Raw genomic sequence first — 15,700 nt, forward strand, 5'->3', positions numbered from 1 at the left:
TTGCATTTTTTTCCTAGCGTTGCACAATTTTCCTGGCCTACAATGCACATACTGTATCTATTATCATATTTAAGCATCTGACAGCACTGTTATAAGAATCCATAATATTCATCTCTAACTAAATGCATATATAATTTTTTAGTCTTCAAATGTTAAGCCGTTAAGTATCATATATATTTTTCCCATAAAACCTAAATACAATACATTTCCTGAACTTTTAGCTTTCAGTTTCCTGTTCGTCAATGGCTACAACTCTAGAGGCAATACATAAACACAGCCTAGTCATGGTATTTCCACTTTTGACAATAGTGGACATGAACTTAATATGACCAGATATACAGTCCATATAAGTGGTACAAGGCAACTAAAATAGCAATAGCAGGAATTTAATAATTACAAAAATTAAAATGTAAATTATATGCCACATATAAGAATTCACATAACCTCTTTTACAAACAAGAATTCAGAAAAAGTTTCTCTCTCCTGAAAAACTGGTAAGCTTTCTTTACCAGACAATAACTATGAAACCTATCCTGTTTCCTTTTTTCTCTTGCTTGCCAGGAAGCTCAGAGCTAAATTTAATGTTCAAATACAGAAACTATCTTGCCTCAGATTACTGATATAAAGATTTCTTTGCACTCCCTCGTCCTGCTCATTATTTCTTGTGTGATTTATGCCTGTTTTCTGGCTTTGTTTTTAAAGGTCCTTGCCTGTTTTGTTTTAATTACAAACTATCAAACCCTTCCAATGAATAGGTTAATATAAACTATGAAGAAATTTAACAATTTAAAAGAGTATACCTTTACATCACTGAATAATCTGTCAACCTAATCTGTTAAACAAAATCTGTCAATCTACATTTATATAAAACCTAGGTTCTAAAATGTTTCCTCATTTTCCTCCTTTACAGTTAATTATTTCACATAATTCATGATTTGCTTTTAGAAAAGCCACTGGCAAGTTTCTAAAATAAAAGAATGATAAAATGACACAGGATAAAAACAAATTACTAAATTCAGGACACTAGATTAGGAAGATTTATAATTTTTAAATGTTTTTAATTTACTAATAAAATTGGTCTGGCAAAGTTTGGTAATTGTCATAAAATATTAATTAACATAAAGTGTATTTAAAATCTTATATATTGTTATCAGCATTCTTACATGCAAAATAAACAATAGGTATAAAAATATTTAGTCTAGAAATCTTTTAAAAAGAGAGACACTTAGTCACACTTTAGAAATTATAGACACACATACACACACATGAAAATGTTCAAATAACAAAAAAGTTGTTAAATGGAAATAAGAGATATCAATAAAATGAACAAAAACAATATGAAGATGAAAAGAAACAACTCATATTGACAAATCTAGACAAAAACTAAACAAAAATATATCATGAATTAAATAAAGAAAACCAAGAACATAATCATATCAAAAACAGAAAAGAGCAATAACACATTTTATAACAAGGGCTCCAATCTATAGGAATGCACAATATAATATTAAAGCTCTCCACTTCCAGGAGTCACAAAAAAAACAAACAAAAAAAGAAATGATAATAAACGGAAGAAGCGAGACAGCCAAACTTACATAATTATAGGGACAAAAAATTACAAAAAGAAATTAATATTCTAAGAGTGAAGTTAATAGCAAAATGTGTTACCTTATATAAATTTAGAAAAAAGGGCTAGTAACCACTCATAAATACACAGTTTAACAGATTTCTTTCAAACAATAAAACAATTCAACAAAAAACATTTTAAAAATAGAAACAGAAAATCCTATATATTATATGAAGAAAGCAGCTAAGAAAAATCTACACATACAAATCCAGCTCTCAAATCGAAAATCCAAAATCTAATTTTGAAGTATTTCTCTTCCCTCTTAATTGTATAGAGGATAAAATCTGTTACAAAGAGTGATTCAAATACAAAATAAGTAGCAGATCATGAGAGAGAAAAAAATCCTCTTCTCTCTTCAGAAAAATAAAGACAGGAAAAAGAAACCAAGCCATAGAAAATATAAATAAGTGATCTACTATAAAGCATTGAGGACATGGAAATTTTTTTTTGTACAGACATTTGTGGATTATACAATTCAATTTCACAGTGCCTTAAAATCATAAAGAAAAAGTAGTATTTCAGTAAAAATGAATCTAGTCCAGACATATTTTTTTTTGGAAGCAATATGGCAGGATGAATACAAATCTAGAGCATTTTTACATAACCCATGCCACTTTTTCTTTCTTTAATCATTGGAAAGAATACAGAACCTGATTGCCAGTTGCGAAATGACTTCATAAAATTATGTTTAATGTGACTAAAAAACATTTGTACACTACACAAATTTTCAAATTGTAGGGAGGGCATCTTGCCAAAATTAAAACAATACATTTCAAAGGGGAAAAAAATTGTGATAGGGATTTGGTGATTAGGAACTGACATTATTTATATATGAGAAAAAGTCACCTTCTCTGTCAAAAGAGAAGAGATATTTATTAAGCAACTAGAGTAAGCAGACCCTAAGCTTAGGGCTTTACAAATATTCTATCACATTTCTTATCTAGGTTGGAAAACAATGTAGGAGGAAAAAATATTTAAATGTTTTCACTATTATTTGTGGCATATATTTAAATTTAAGAGACTAAAAAGATGTAAACTTAGAGATTACTGTAATAGTATATGTACAGTGTCAGGGGCTGTGAAGTGAAAGTACAACAGTTCCCAATTTTTTGTGCTAATCTTAGTGTCCTACCAATTACTCTGTAAAAGAACCTGTGTTCCCCCATGATAGAAACAAAGTCCACCTTATTTGAGAATGCTATTTATGTTTACAACACTATTACAACTCTAATAATTTACAACTCTAAAAATGAAAGAAATCCTTTCTTCTTAATGCAGATTTTGGAGTCTTGGTTTTAAATGTTACTCTAAGAGTAATAACGCTTGTCCAAGAAATGTAATCATGGGCTTCTCATTAAAAAGGGTGAATTATTATCACATTATTCCTGGTATTAAAATTATTGGTAGCACTACTGTAATTCCCACCGAGATAGGTGAAAATCACACTAGGAAGACAGTAAGTAAAAAATAAAAATAAAAATCCCTCATTTAGCTCTGATAGGTAGGGTCCTGCTCATGAATTAGCTGTGGATCTTGAGCATGTGACTTTACTTCCGATGGACCTCAATGTCCTCATCTGTAAAACAAGATGGCTGGACTAGAGGCTATTTCCCTCCCTTCTCTCCCTTTCTCTGTTCTCTAGCCCTTTCCACTTTATGGCTTTGGTGATTTAGGATCTAGACTGGGGTTTTCACGGACAGAGAGGAAAAAAGTAGCAGAAACCCACTAAACTGGAGAAAAGAAATGGACATGTTTACAGAAAGAAATGGACAAATTAAAGAGGCATAATGGTCCAGGAAAGAAATCATGAGCTTTATTGTCAAAATTAGTTTGAACAGAAGCTCCAGTTATACTGACGTCAGAAAAGATAGCGAGAAATGCTAGAGATACAGTCTTAGAAATGTTATCTATAACACACAAGAATGCTTCACAAATTACCTAAGAAATCCTCCCAAGTTTCCTCAGTACATATGGAAAAAATGTCATACTCCTTGGCTTACTCATTCATAATTCTGCCCTGACATAATCACCATTTTCCAATAGGTTATTCCCTTCAGCCAGTTTGGTTTCATCATTTCAAACAAACTTTGGATTACCTTCATTATCACTCGATGTTCTATCTGAAATACATTTTTCCTTCTCTCAACTTACAATAATTTATCATGTTCTAACCATGTCTGAGGCACATTCTAAGTGCTTAACATGTAATAACTCATTTAATTCTCTCAATAATCCTAGGAGAGAGGTTAAGTAAATTGCTTAATATTACAAAGTAGCAGAACTAGGATTCTAACACAGGCAATCTGGTTCCAAGGAGCCTGTCTTCTTAACTTGCTAACTAGTCCTTCAAAGTTCAGGTCAAATTCTGTCACCTTACTGAAGTTCTCATCTACTTAGCAATTATTCCTACCTCTTGAGTCCTTAACCAAACCACTTAAACATGAGACCTAGGCTGTTATTTACCTTTTGTACATATGTTCTATCTTTTCTAAGAACAGGATCTTGTTTTATTTATTCTGTAACAACACTATTTAGAACCTAACAGAATTTAATATATGAAACACAAAAGTGCTTATTAATGAAACTATAATAGCATTTAATATTTATTGAAAACAGATACCAGGCTCTGGGCTGAGTGCCTTATATATATATATCATCTCATTTAATTCTCACAACGATCCTGAAGTAGGTATTAATACTACCCTTCCCCAGTATTATAGATGAGAAAATTGAGGCTTAGTAAAGCTAAATAGCTTGTCCAATATCACAAAGTGCTAGAGACAGGCTTAAGGTTTTACTTGAGATTCTATACCATCCTCTTATAGTCTTCAGCCTACCACAAAACACCTTTAAGAATCAGTCCTAACAACAAATCAAGTTTTACTTTGCAGCACTATGGTAAACACTGAGGATTCAGAATTAGAGGTATAGACGTTGCCCTCAAGAAACTCACGGTCCATTAAGATTTCAGGACCAAACTTTGATATAACTGGCAGAGTCGTCATCATCAAAAGTTAAATATTTTAACTTACATATTAAATCGAAATATCTAAAATCCTTGAAAACTCTCTTCCACACCATCTTTTCTCTCTTCAGCTCTCCCACTTCCTTTACCCTAGGACTCATCTCTCTAGTTTCTGTATTATAAAGAAGGTCCCGTTAATCCTTACAACTATTAGGATGTCTAAATTTAATTTAGTGATAGATCAGACTCAAGCATCTATTTGAGGGATTTCATGCGCATAATGGAATATGGGCAATGAAGGAGAGCTAGAAAAAAGGAGTGGCAAGGAGAAGCAATGAAGAGAGCGATATGAATGTCACGCTGTAAAGCAAAGACAATAAAAAATAAAGCATACAAGGCAGGAAAATGGACACAAATAGAAGGTGAAAGAGTCCAGAATAAATTCAGTGGAGACACATAGATAAATGAAAACACTAAAATCTAATCCATTTTATGAATGCTGACTGACTCCTTTATTTCCTAACAAAATACGTATGTTAAAAAGCCACTGAAAAACCATTACCTAGGAACAGTATAAAATGAGGAAGTTTTCTCCTGAGAAAACACTCATTTTAGAATTTCAGAACTGCAAAGAGACCTTAAAACACTATATAATCCAACCCATTCATTTTACAACTAAAATAAGGCTCAGAAAGGTGAAATAACTCACCCAAGATCAGAGTTTACTTAGTAGCAACACTTCTGAATCTCATCCCAATGTCTACGCCTACCACACTAGCCTTCCTAGAAATGGTGTCTTCCTCTTCCATTTTTCACTCTTAATAACCATTAATTTCTGCATGAGCATCTCAGAATTCCCATACTACTCCTAGTTCCCTTAGGAAAAAATCTGATAGTGTAGATTATCTAAAACAATATAAAATGATTATCTCATTCTTGAAGTTAGTAATCTTAAATTGGGTCTTGGTTCCTACCAAGAGAAAACAACAAACATGTCTGGGAAGAGCAGAAAGGTGCAAGATCTCCATAAATTGACCAAACGCAAGCCAAATTCATAAATTACAATCCCTCTGGAAAGGAATCAGGCCCAAAACCCCTGGAGGCTGGATGACTGCTAGTGGGAAGTACAATGGATATCACTTATTTTCCCCTTTCTACTTTAATATTCTCCCACTAACCCCAAGCTCCGTAAAGAAAAGTAATAACAACAGAGTTATCATATCACTTTCAGCAAAGGTGGCTTTTTGATGGGTACTATCTTGGCCGGGAAATATGGGACAAAGGATAGGAGAAGAGTTCTAAGATAAACCCAAAGACCTATACTTTTTACCATGAAAATACTAGGAAGTCCTGAAAATGTGTTATCTATACTCAGTTTTTCCACTACTGCATAGCATTTGTTGATATTGTGGGCTGGAAGGAACTCATCCTGGTCCATCTGTTATCTAAGAAAGTCTGCTGCTTATATTCCTTGATAAACCATGGGCCCTGACAGCCACTGTTCACCAGGTTATTCAAGCGGAGTGATTTGTAAATCATCTAAAATTATACCCCTTTATCCACGGTTTCACTTTCTACAGTGTCAGTTGCTCTGGTATATGGAAATTTCCAGAAACAAACAATTCATAGGTTTTAAACTGCATGCCATTCTCAGTACTATGATGAAATCTCGCTCCATCCCACCCGGGACGTGAATCATCCCTTTGTCCAGCTTATCCATGTTGTATATGCTACTCACACATTAGTCACTAAGTAGCTGTCTAGGTATGGCAGTGCCTGTGTTCAAGTAACCCTTTTTTTTTTTTTTTTAAACTTAATAATGGCCCCAAAGCAGAGAGTAGCAATGCTGGGAATTAGGGTATGTCAAAGGGAAGCTGTAAAGTGCTTCCCTGAAGTGAAAATTGAGTAAAGTATGATAAGATACTTTAAGAGACAAACTACAGTCACATAACTTTTATTGCAGTATACTGTTATATTTTATTCTTAGTTGTTAACCTTTTACTGTGCTTAATTTATAAACTAAACTTTATCATAAGTGTGTATGTACAGGAAAAAACATAGTATATACATATGGGTCAATACCATCCCTGGTTTCAGGCATCCACTGGGAGTCTTCGAATATATCCCCTGCAGATAAGGGGGAACTACTATGCATCATTTGGTTTAAATATAATTATTACCGAGACCTTAAACATGATTTATTTGCCTATAAGGCTGAATTTTGATATGTATGAAGTTCATTATAAATTAAGGATATCTTCCTGATTTAACACGTTTTAACCAAATGATGGATATAGTAGTAATGAAAAGGACAAAAAGATACAAAGAGATATTTTAAAGTTAGAAACAAAGTGATATAGTGACTCACTCGGTTTAAGAAGTAAAGGAAGAGTAAAAAATGACCAGTAAGAATAAGAACAATGGAGTCATTAACAGCTGAAGAGAAAAAGTCGGGAAGAGAAGCAATTTGCGGGGGTGGGGGGGCAGAGGTGCTGGGTATGCAGCTGCTATAGAGATGGTATTTAAGCATATTTAGTTTCAAGACATAGGTGAAAATTTGGGCCTCAAATTTGGTAGGCCTCAAATTTAGGTAGAAGATACAGATTTGGGACCTAAAAAGAACAGCAATTACTGAGTTTCTGAAGAGAGGGTAACGAAAACATTTAAACAGCATTCCTCAGATACTACACTTCGAAGATAATCTAACTTCCCAAGTGAATAATAGTATTCTATAGATATAGAATATTTGGACTAATAAATTCTAAACAAAAAGCTAAACAGTTAATCTTTCTTTTCCAGGCTATGAACTGACAGAAAGAAGCCGAAGATAAAAATTTGTTTCATAATTATCATTTGTCCAAAGTCAAGTCTCTGAGCTAAAATACACTGCTTTTAAAATTTCTCTATAACAAAACTTTTGAAAATAATTGAGAAATATCTGGTATGCCGATATCACTATTTCACAATATCTGTGCAAATTTAACAGTTTTAAAGGCCCATTAACCAAAAATTTGATAATTAATAAATCTAGAGAATAAGTTCATTCTCTCCAGTTCTGTGTAGTTTGAAACTTCTATAATGAAAAGTCTAAAAAAAAAAGGCTACGTTCCAATATTTTAAAAGTTCTATCTGCAGTAAAGGCTTGACAACTCAAAACAAAATTCTAACAGATAAAAATTTTTCAAATATTTTATTCATTCTTGATAACCAATGAAATTTAGTGTGTATGAAAGGAGAAAATGCCCTGTCATTTCGGAGGAACATGAATATGTTCATTAACTGGAAAAAGTTAGTCCTTTTATCCATGTTGGTTGATGTTAGACATCTGTCATTTTTCTCTTCAATAAACAAATTTTTGTTGAAGAAAAATATATAGGCCAATAAATGTACAGTTTTGGTTAGTAAAGGCAAAATAGATGTTTATCCCCAGTATCGACGATCAATTTGTTGAACCTATGATCAATCTCTTATTAAACATCTTCCATTCTAGTAAATAACCAAATAAGCAACTTTCTTACATAGATGCAAAAAAATAAAATGTTTTAAGTGAACCAATATCCATAAATTACACCTAATCCTAAATTGTGAAGAACATATACATAAAACAGTAGAGGGACAGTGTTGAATGTTATTTAACAATTACAGTCTAAGCTATGATTTAAATAGATGTAATTTAAATCAAATCACTCTACTGAGACTATTGAAGCACTAAAACTAACAGAGAGCAGCAAATTCACCACTTAGTTTTATCATTTAACAATGATCAGGAACAGTTTATATGGTTTATAGGCATCAATCTTTCCTATGATAAATAGCACCACCCCAAAGTGACAACATTTGCTTTCCTCTTGTCTGGTAATGACTTGACAATTAAGACTGTACATGTCTGTGCAAAACCTAGCACACTGTAGGTGTGCAACTCTTTTAACAAGACTAATCACCACCTATTAATTTCCAAACAGCTATTGCTAGCTATCAGTCTCATGCCCTAGGAGACATGCATAAGGATAACAAAGTATAGCAGGGTTTCCCTGCGGGCAGTTCTGCCTTGGATCATTTTCGGTATCCTGTTTCTTCTAATAGAAATATGTCTTCATGAAACTTCAGAAAGCAGCAGCATAAATACATATATGTAGAAACAAAAGACTGTCAGTTATTCTCTTTTTCTACATTATTAATTCTGGAGAGAAGTTATTTCACATTTTGCATATAATAAGATTGTTCTATCTTCAACAATTTTGTAGCTTTTTACCCTTCTAAAGTAAAAATCACATGCTGTAAGATGCAAAGATCTTAAGTACTCAGTTAAGTTTGAACAAATGTTATGTACTAACAATTGGTGAATCTGGGCATTCTTTGTAGTAATCTTGCAACATGAAAATAAAAAGTTACCAAAAGTGTCCGCTTGAATTACCATCACCTAAAATCAAGCTATAGAATATTTCCATCTCCCTTGAAAGTTCCCTTTTGCCCCTTTCCAGTCAACCACAGCCCTAACCCAGAAACCACTGACCTGATTTCTATCAGTCTTGCCTCTCTTATATTTTTTATAAATGGCATCATTTGGTACATACTTGTTTCTGGCATCACTTACTTTGAATAATGTTTCTGAGATTCATATACATTGTGTGAATCAGTAGTTCATTCTTATTATGAAAAAGCTGCTGTAAACATTTTGCATCAAGTCTTTTTGCGGACATGTGCTTTATTTTACTTGATGTTGTAAGATTTAATTTGAAGTGTAGGGGGAGATTCACATACACATTTAGCAAATATAGTTACATATATAAAATGCAAAGAACAGACATTTCACCTAACTTGTGTGTGTATGTGTGTATCTATGTACCTGTGTGCGTGTATATACAGTTGTCCCTTAAACAACACTGGTTTGAAATATGTGGGTCCACTTATACATGGATTTTTTTAACATTTTTTTTCTTAACATTTTTTTCTCTCACTTACCTTATTGTAAGAATACGGTATATAATAAATATAACATAGAAAATACATGTCAATCAATTATGTTATCAATAAGGCTTCTGGTCAGAGGTAGGCTATTAGTACAGTCAGTTCTTCACATCTGTAAATTCCCAACCACAAAATAAAAATATTGTTTTGGATCTGCAGTTAGTTGATGTGAAACCCACGGATGTGAAGGGCTGACCATAGTTAACGTTTGGGCGAGTCAAAAGTTATACCAGGATTTTCAGCTGCTCTGAGGTGGGTTACCCTAACCCCTATATTGTTCAAAGTTCAACTGTACACACATACATATGCACACACACACAAATAGATTCTGAGAAGTCCACTTAGGACCAAAGGTATATTAAAAGAACTTAAAAAGTTCATAGTAAAAATAAATCTAAGATGGGAAAGATAACCATCTCAAATTTTCTTATTAAGTACTGTTTTAACCTAAGAATAATTCAAAAAGGAAATTTCTCTCGTTAGTTACTGTTCTGTGTCAATGAAATACCCTCTTCTCATAACGAATCCCCTTTCCAAATTATAATTTCAAAACATTAAATGTTATAATCTACCATGTAATAATTTTTAAGCTAGAGGCAAAACCTAAAATGTGTCAAGATTACAAGGTTTTATTGTCTTGCTTTTTTTTAAAGTTAAACATGGAAATCATTCCATTGGTTAATATTTAACATGGGTAAAGACCATTCCATCCTCATTCAGAATATATTCCAATAAGGGCTCAATCTCTAGGATATTTTCTCTTCCAAAAAGTAATTTGATGAAGCATTAAGTCTGTGATAGAGACATTCTGACTTTCAAATTCCACTGTGTAATTTTCAGCTGACAATTGAAGTTCTTTAATTTCCAGAGACAGAAACACTAATAAACGTACATGCAAATCTTATTTTTGAAAAGATCAAACTGAAATTCTCAACCCTGCTTCTGATGATCAGACTGTCATTTTCAGGTACTAGGAGTGGCTCTTAATTTAACACCATCTGTAAATCGCCAAAATGGAGGCAGAATATTACAAATGGTTCTAGAAATTATCCACTGCCTGCTTTAGAAAGGGTCTGCAACTACAAAAGAAGGAAAAAAACCCTCATCTAGTTTTTGATCTTTCCTCATTTTATTCCTTCTTCCAAAAAATAAGCAATTTCAAAAACATACAACTGAAATGTACTACATTTTTAATCTAAAAAAATTTTTTTAATATTTGGAGGTTCTCTAACTTTCACAGAGGTATAACTGCCTATTTAAAACCTATTCCTTCATTCTTAAAATACATCATTTTTGTTTTTCTAATAAATGTACCTTTTCATAAAACAGCCTTGATTAACTGTTACAAAAATGTCAGCGGCTCCAAACAGGTACAAATCCCCAATTTACTTTTAATCTTTTGCCCAATTGTTTCAGAAAACTAAAATGAAATTTTATTCTTATTTTTAAAGTATTTTTCTTCCAGACCAAGTGTAGAAAACAGGTATACCAAATGTGTAGACCCCATATTCCATCTGGTGATCCTTCACTCTCATTAACCAGATGTTTCCCAAAAGACATAATATACCAAATCAAGCATAAAATGAGCATGCCCCATTTAAGGACAATAGTCTTACATGTTTAAGTTTCAGCTGAGTGCAAGTCAATTCTCATCATAACAAACTACGAGGTGCAAATTATTTTGAGTACTCGAATTTGTTTCAAATAGTGCCAAAATATCTTTAGTAACCTGTTAGTTACACAGATTACAGTTACTAGGGTGCATAAGGCCCCATACTATAAATTATTTTAACCTGTCTCATTTGGCAGAAGTTTCTTTTTACATAAAAAACACCTTATTTGCAAATCAAATCACACTTAAGTGGCTACTGCTTTTAAATCAATAGTTATGATTTACATAACAATGACCCATCCACCCAGTCTCTGATGAGTGTAGATTTAACTTTATACTTTGAAAAGTTAATATCACAAGGTAAAAATGCATTGTAGAAAAATTTGGAAATGTAAAGTCATGAAAAAACAAAATCTAATTACTAACCAGCTAGGTTAAAGTCCAAATAGTTTCAGAATTGTAAAATATACATTTTAATTGTTCAGCATTAAATAACTACAAAATTTTATGTGCCAAAATATGTATAATATAGATTCTCCTTTAGGAATTGTATGAATTATGTTAAAGGCCTACAGTTGATATTCCTCACGCCACAGATATCTGGCGTGCATATTACTGTTAAATAAAACAGAAGTAATGTCTAACAGTGTTATATGATTTATTCTTTAATTTAGCTGTTTTAATGTCTTTGTTTTTGTTTTTTTTGTGAGTTTTTTTGGTGGTGTTATTAATTCGAAAATATCTGCCCACTCCCAAACTCAAAAGGAGCCACACCTGGGGGTAAATAACCTAAAAACACTCCTGATATTTACTGTATAGATGTGAGAATTAAACTTATGCTTAATTTTGAAACTGAAATATAGTTGATAATTTTATGATCTGGTCTACCACAAGTTAAAATGGACAAAAATTAGTTAAACATCTAAAAACTGAATTTGAAAATGGGCTTTTAACTATAAGTCACTTTTAAAGTTCCCATAATATGCTTTGTGTAAATAAAACTATGAGATATAACTTTATGATATTTGAGCATCATTATAGGAAAAGATTATAAAACTTCTAATTATTAATAATTAAACTAATACATCCTATATACTTTAAAGAGCAATTATAAGATTCTCTACAACTATTTATACAGAATAAAACCCACTTTACATAAAGATGAGCCATCATTCTACTAATCTACTCTAAGGGTCAAAAAACTAACTCAACTTTTTAATAGTAATAACGTCTTTTACAGCTATAGAAAGAGGATATTCTTTCTTCTTTAGACTGATTCCTTCCAAGCTAAGAAAACTTTACTAAAAATAACCCAAGCTAGGTATTCTTTTCCAATCCAAGAATAAACAGAAAATTTAAGATTTAATTAGTTGCCTAATCCAATATTTTTTAAGTGTTTCATGTTGAACTGGTTAAAATCCCCAAAACTTAAAAAAAAAAAACCTAAAGATTCAGAAACTTACTTTTGTTAAATGTTAGAAAGACGAAAGGCCTCAAAATATATAAGCCTATTGTTTTAGAGAAAAAACACATTTATAAAAATCATCTTTGATTATCTTTTTAAAATCATGAATAGTCACAACTAGCCTCTTGGTTAAAAAACTCAGCTCAGCTTTAAATAGTGTTACTAATGAGCTAGGTAAATAAGTAAAATTATTCAATGAAACACTAATAATCAAAATTATAACTTTATGATTTGTAAAAAGTTAAACTTACATCTATTATGTATAAAGCATACTCAATGCAGATATAAAACAAGACACATTGGGAAAAAACTGAGTAAACTAAATCGTGTTTCTTACAAATGATGTTAATAATCCTCGTTTAAAATATATATTTTACATTTTTTAAATAATTACAAAAATTATTTTTAAATACATTTTTCTACAGATGCCTTGATTGGTCAGAGCCATACTATAGATTGTTAAATGGAGGTCAGCTGGCAGAGAGACAAACTGAAAATAAGTGCAAGTATGACAAAAAAAAATTTCCGCAATAATTTGTCCATTCTTGAATTTTGACTCAAAAAGAGAAAAAGCTACTATAATTCTCTAAAGTTTTTTAAAACCCTTGGGTGGCGGGGAGGGAAGCCCACGGCAGAACTCGACAGACGAGTAAAAATAACCATTGTCGCCTTAACTTTTCCCTTGTCCACAACCTAACAAAATGAGAAGACAATGAAAATAAACACTCCTGTCTACCCTCGAGAGGCAAAGAAAGCTCTCATTCAATGCTAAGTCTTATTCCACTGGAAAACATACTCCTGAAAAGTAAATCCAAAACCACGAGCTCAAACTGCTTCATGCAGAATTTACTGAATGGCGGCCAAACGTTGTACACGCTGTCCTGAACCACACTGAAGGATATCTAGAGTTCTGCGTTCTCCATTTACAACTTGTACCTTACTATGCTTTCGCCACCACTGCAAAAAAACGATTTTTTTAAATGAGACTAAAAGGTTTCTCCTGGCTCGTCAATCGAAAGAGGTCAATCTGCAGGCTGACCCCCACCCCCATTTTTTAAATCAACACTGAATTTGACTCCTACACTTTCGTCAGCACACCCCTTTAGGCATCAATAAGAGGTATGGCATTACAGGGTCCCAGGAGCGAACTGAATAAAGAGCCCTAAAACAACTTTTAACTGGCTTGCAGCTGCCACTAGAATAATCACCTGTTAGAATGGGCGCTGCACTGGCACCCTCCAAAAGCGTCAGAGAGCGAGGATGCTGTTCCCAGTCACTTGTCCCAGGGCGGCAGGTGAAGGCAGTGACTGCGCATCCACACCCACCGCCCCGGGAGCGAAAACCTAAAGTGAGGACCGCAGCAGCCGGACACTCCGTTATCCTCAGCCTCCACGGGCCCTGCCAGGTGAGCGAGGTTCCATCGCGCCCTCGGCGTCCCGGCGCACGGCTCACCCTGGCTCGACTTCTCCCGCCGCCCGGGCCCCGAAAGGCGAAGTTTCTCTCTCGCCCGCGGCAGAGGCTGCTCACGCGCCGCCCGGCGGGTCCCGCCGCCTGCTCCAGGCGACTGCGGTCACAGGCGCCGGGCCTCGGGCGAGTTGGGGACCGCGGACAGGAGCCGGGACCTGTCAACCCGGGCGGGAAACAAAAGCCGGGTGAGGACGAGCAGGCGCGCCCGCCTCGCCTCCGCGAGCGAGTGCGGGGCGGAGAGCGACTCCCGCTGCTGCCCGGCTGCGCGCCTCCCGAAGGGAGCACCGGCCCGGCGGCCGGGCGGAGCGCAGAGGGGCCCCGCAGTGGGGCTGGGGACCCTTCAGCGCCCTGGCCTCGAGGCTTCACCGACCCCACTCGCCGCGAAGCTCCGTTCCCGGGCTAGGGAGCCGCGCGAGGGGGCGGGGAGGTGGCGCGGCGGCAGCCGGACCGCGAAGGAGATTCGGCCCCCGGGGCGCAGCGGCCGCCCGCCCCATCCCTGCGGCCATGGCGCCGGTACCTGTCGCCACGGTTGCTCGTCGACTCCGTCTTTCTCCGCCTCACCCGCACACCACTCACCCCTCAGCCCGCCCAGCAGGCCGCCCGCGCACTGGACGCCGCCGCTTGAGACTGGCAGCGCCCACAAACCGGCCCTAATCCCCGGGGCAGCGCCCGGCACCGTCCCACCCCCGCCGGCCGTAGGACCCGCCTTCCATTGGGCCCTCGAGCTGTCAGTCCGCCCCCAAAAGGCGCGCGGGCTGTAGCTCTGCTCCACCGGATTGGTAGCCGTGCGCTGTCCATGCAAATAAGGCCCCGCCCCCGTCTATTTGCACCTCCGCCTTAGTGTAACCTCCGCCTCTTCACGCCAGCCCACGTGTCTGGCCCTAGTCCTTTGTGGGGGCGGGAGGGAAGGAATGGAGGAAACTGACCGACCCTCCCACCCTCACCCACACCCCCGCCACACACACACCATCCCTTACCTCCAGAGAAAGTAATGCCAGAACAAGCTAGTTGACTTCCCATTCGAACAGTCTTTCTGAAAGCTCTGCCCTCCTATCTGTCCACCCGGCCTGCCCGGAGGATGGAGAGGGGCAGGCCAGGTTGTTGTGTCAGATGAGCAGGCTAGGTTAGCCCCGGGAAACAACCCCAGGAAGTCAATGTTGCCCAGTCGGACTGGGCCTGGGGAAAATCCCATCTCGAGAATCAATTTAGCATACAGCACTTCCCTCCGGGCACTCCGTTAAGACTACGCTTTCCCATGGCTTTTTACCTTTCAAACATGAGATCCCGGGCGATTGAGACAGAAAAGGATCAAAAAATGTTCATGTTCTCTATCACCACTCCTCCTCGCAGGCCTGTTGAGCAGCTCAGCTTCATGAGGGGCCCAGGATTTCCTGGGCATTGAGGAATAGCTCAATCCTTTCATTCCTTGCGGAAACATGAACTCATAGCTTTGGCGCATCGTAGTTACCTATGAAAACTATTGTCTCGTAGCCAGATTATAAACCCCATCTCCTAAGCTTCAAATCTGCTCTCTGCACTGTACCACATTGGACATTTAGGTATTTATGAAGAACCACTTCTACAAATCATCCTGCC

At 36.2% G+C, this 15,700-nt stretch overlaps 1 protein-coding gene across 5 annotated transcripts in view; it reads right to left on the reverse strand.

Annotated features, from left to right (window-relative positions):
* The window catches only part of FKBP5 (FKBP prolyl isomerase 5), an 82,143-nt gene extending 67,393 nt beyond the window's left edge, over positions 1-14,750 (reverse strand). For 2 of the 5 annotated variants that reach the window (XM_016120208.2, XM_016120213.2), the window contains exon 1: positions 13,846-13,966. The gene's annotated coding sequence lies outside the window, so the exon portion shown is untranslated. Of the gene's footprint in view, positions 1-13,845; positions 13,971-14,621 lie in introns of those variants that run through there. The other 3 variants (XM_016120211.2, XM_016120212.2, XM_016120210.2) reach the window with 3 other exon arrangements.
* Between the last annotated feature and the right edge of the window lie 950 nt (positions 14,751-15,700).

Source organism: Rousettus aegyptiacus, unplaced genomic scaffold (genome assembly GCF_014176215.1).
Source record: "Rousettus aegyptiacus isolate mRouAeg1 unplaced genomic scaffold, mRouAeg1.p scaffold_m13_p_1, whole genome shotgun sequence".
NCBI classification, from domain to species: domain Eukaryota; kingdom Metazoa; phylum Chordata; class Mammalia; order Chiroptera; family Pteropodidae; genus Rousettus; species Rousettus aegyptiacus.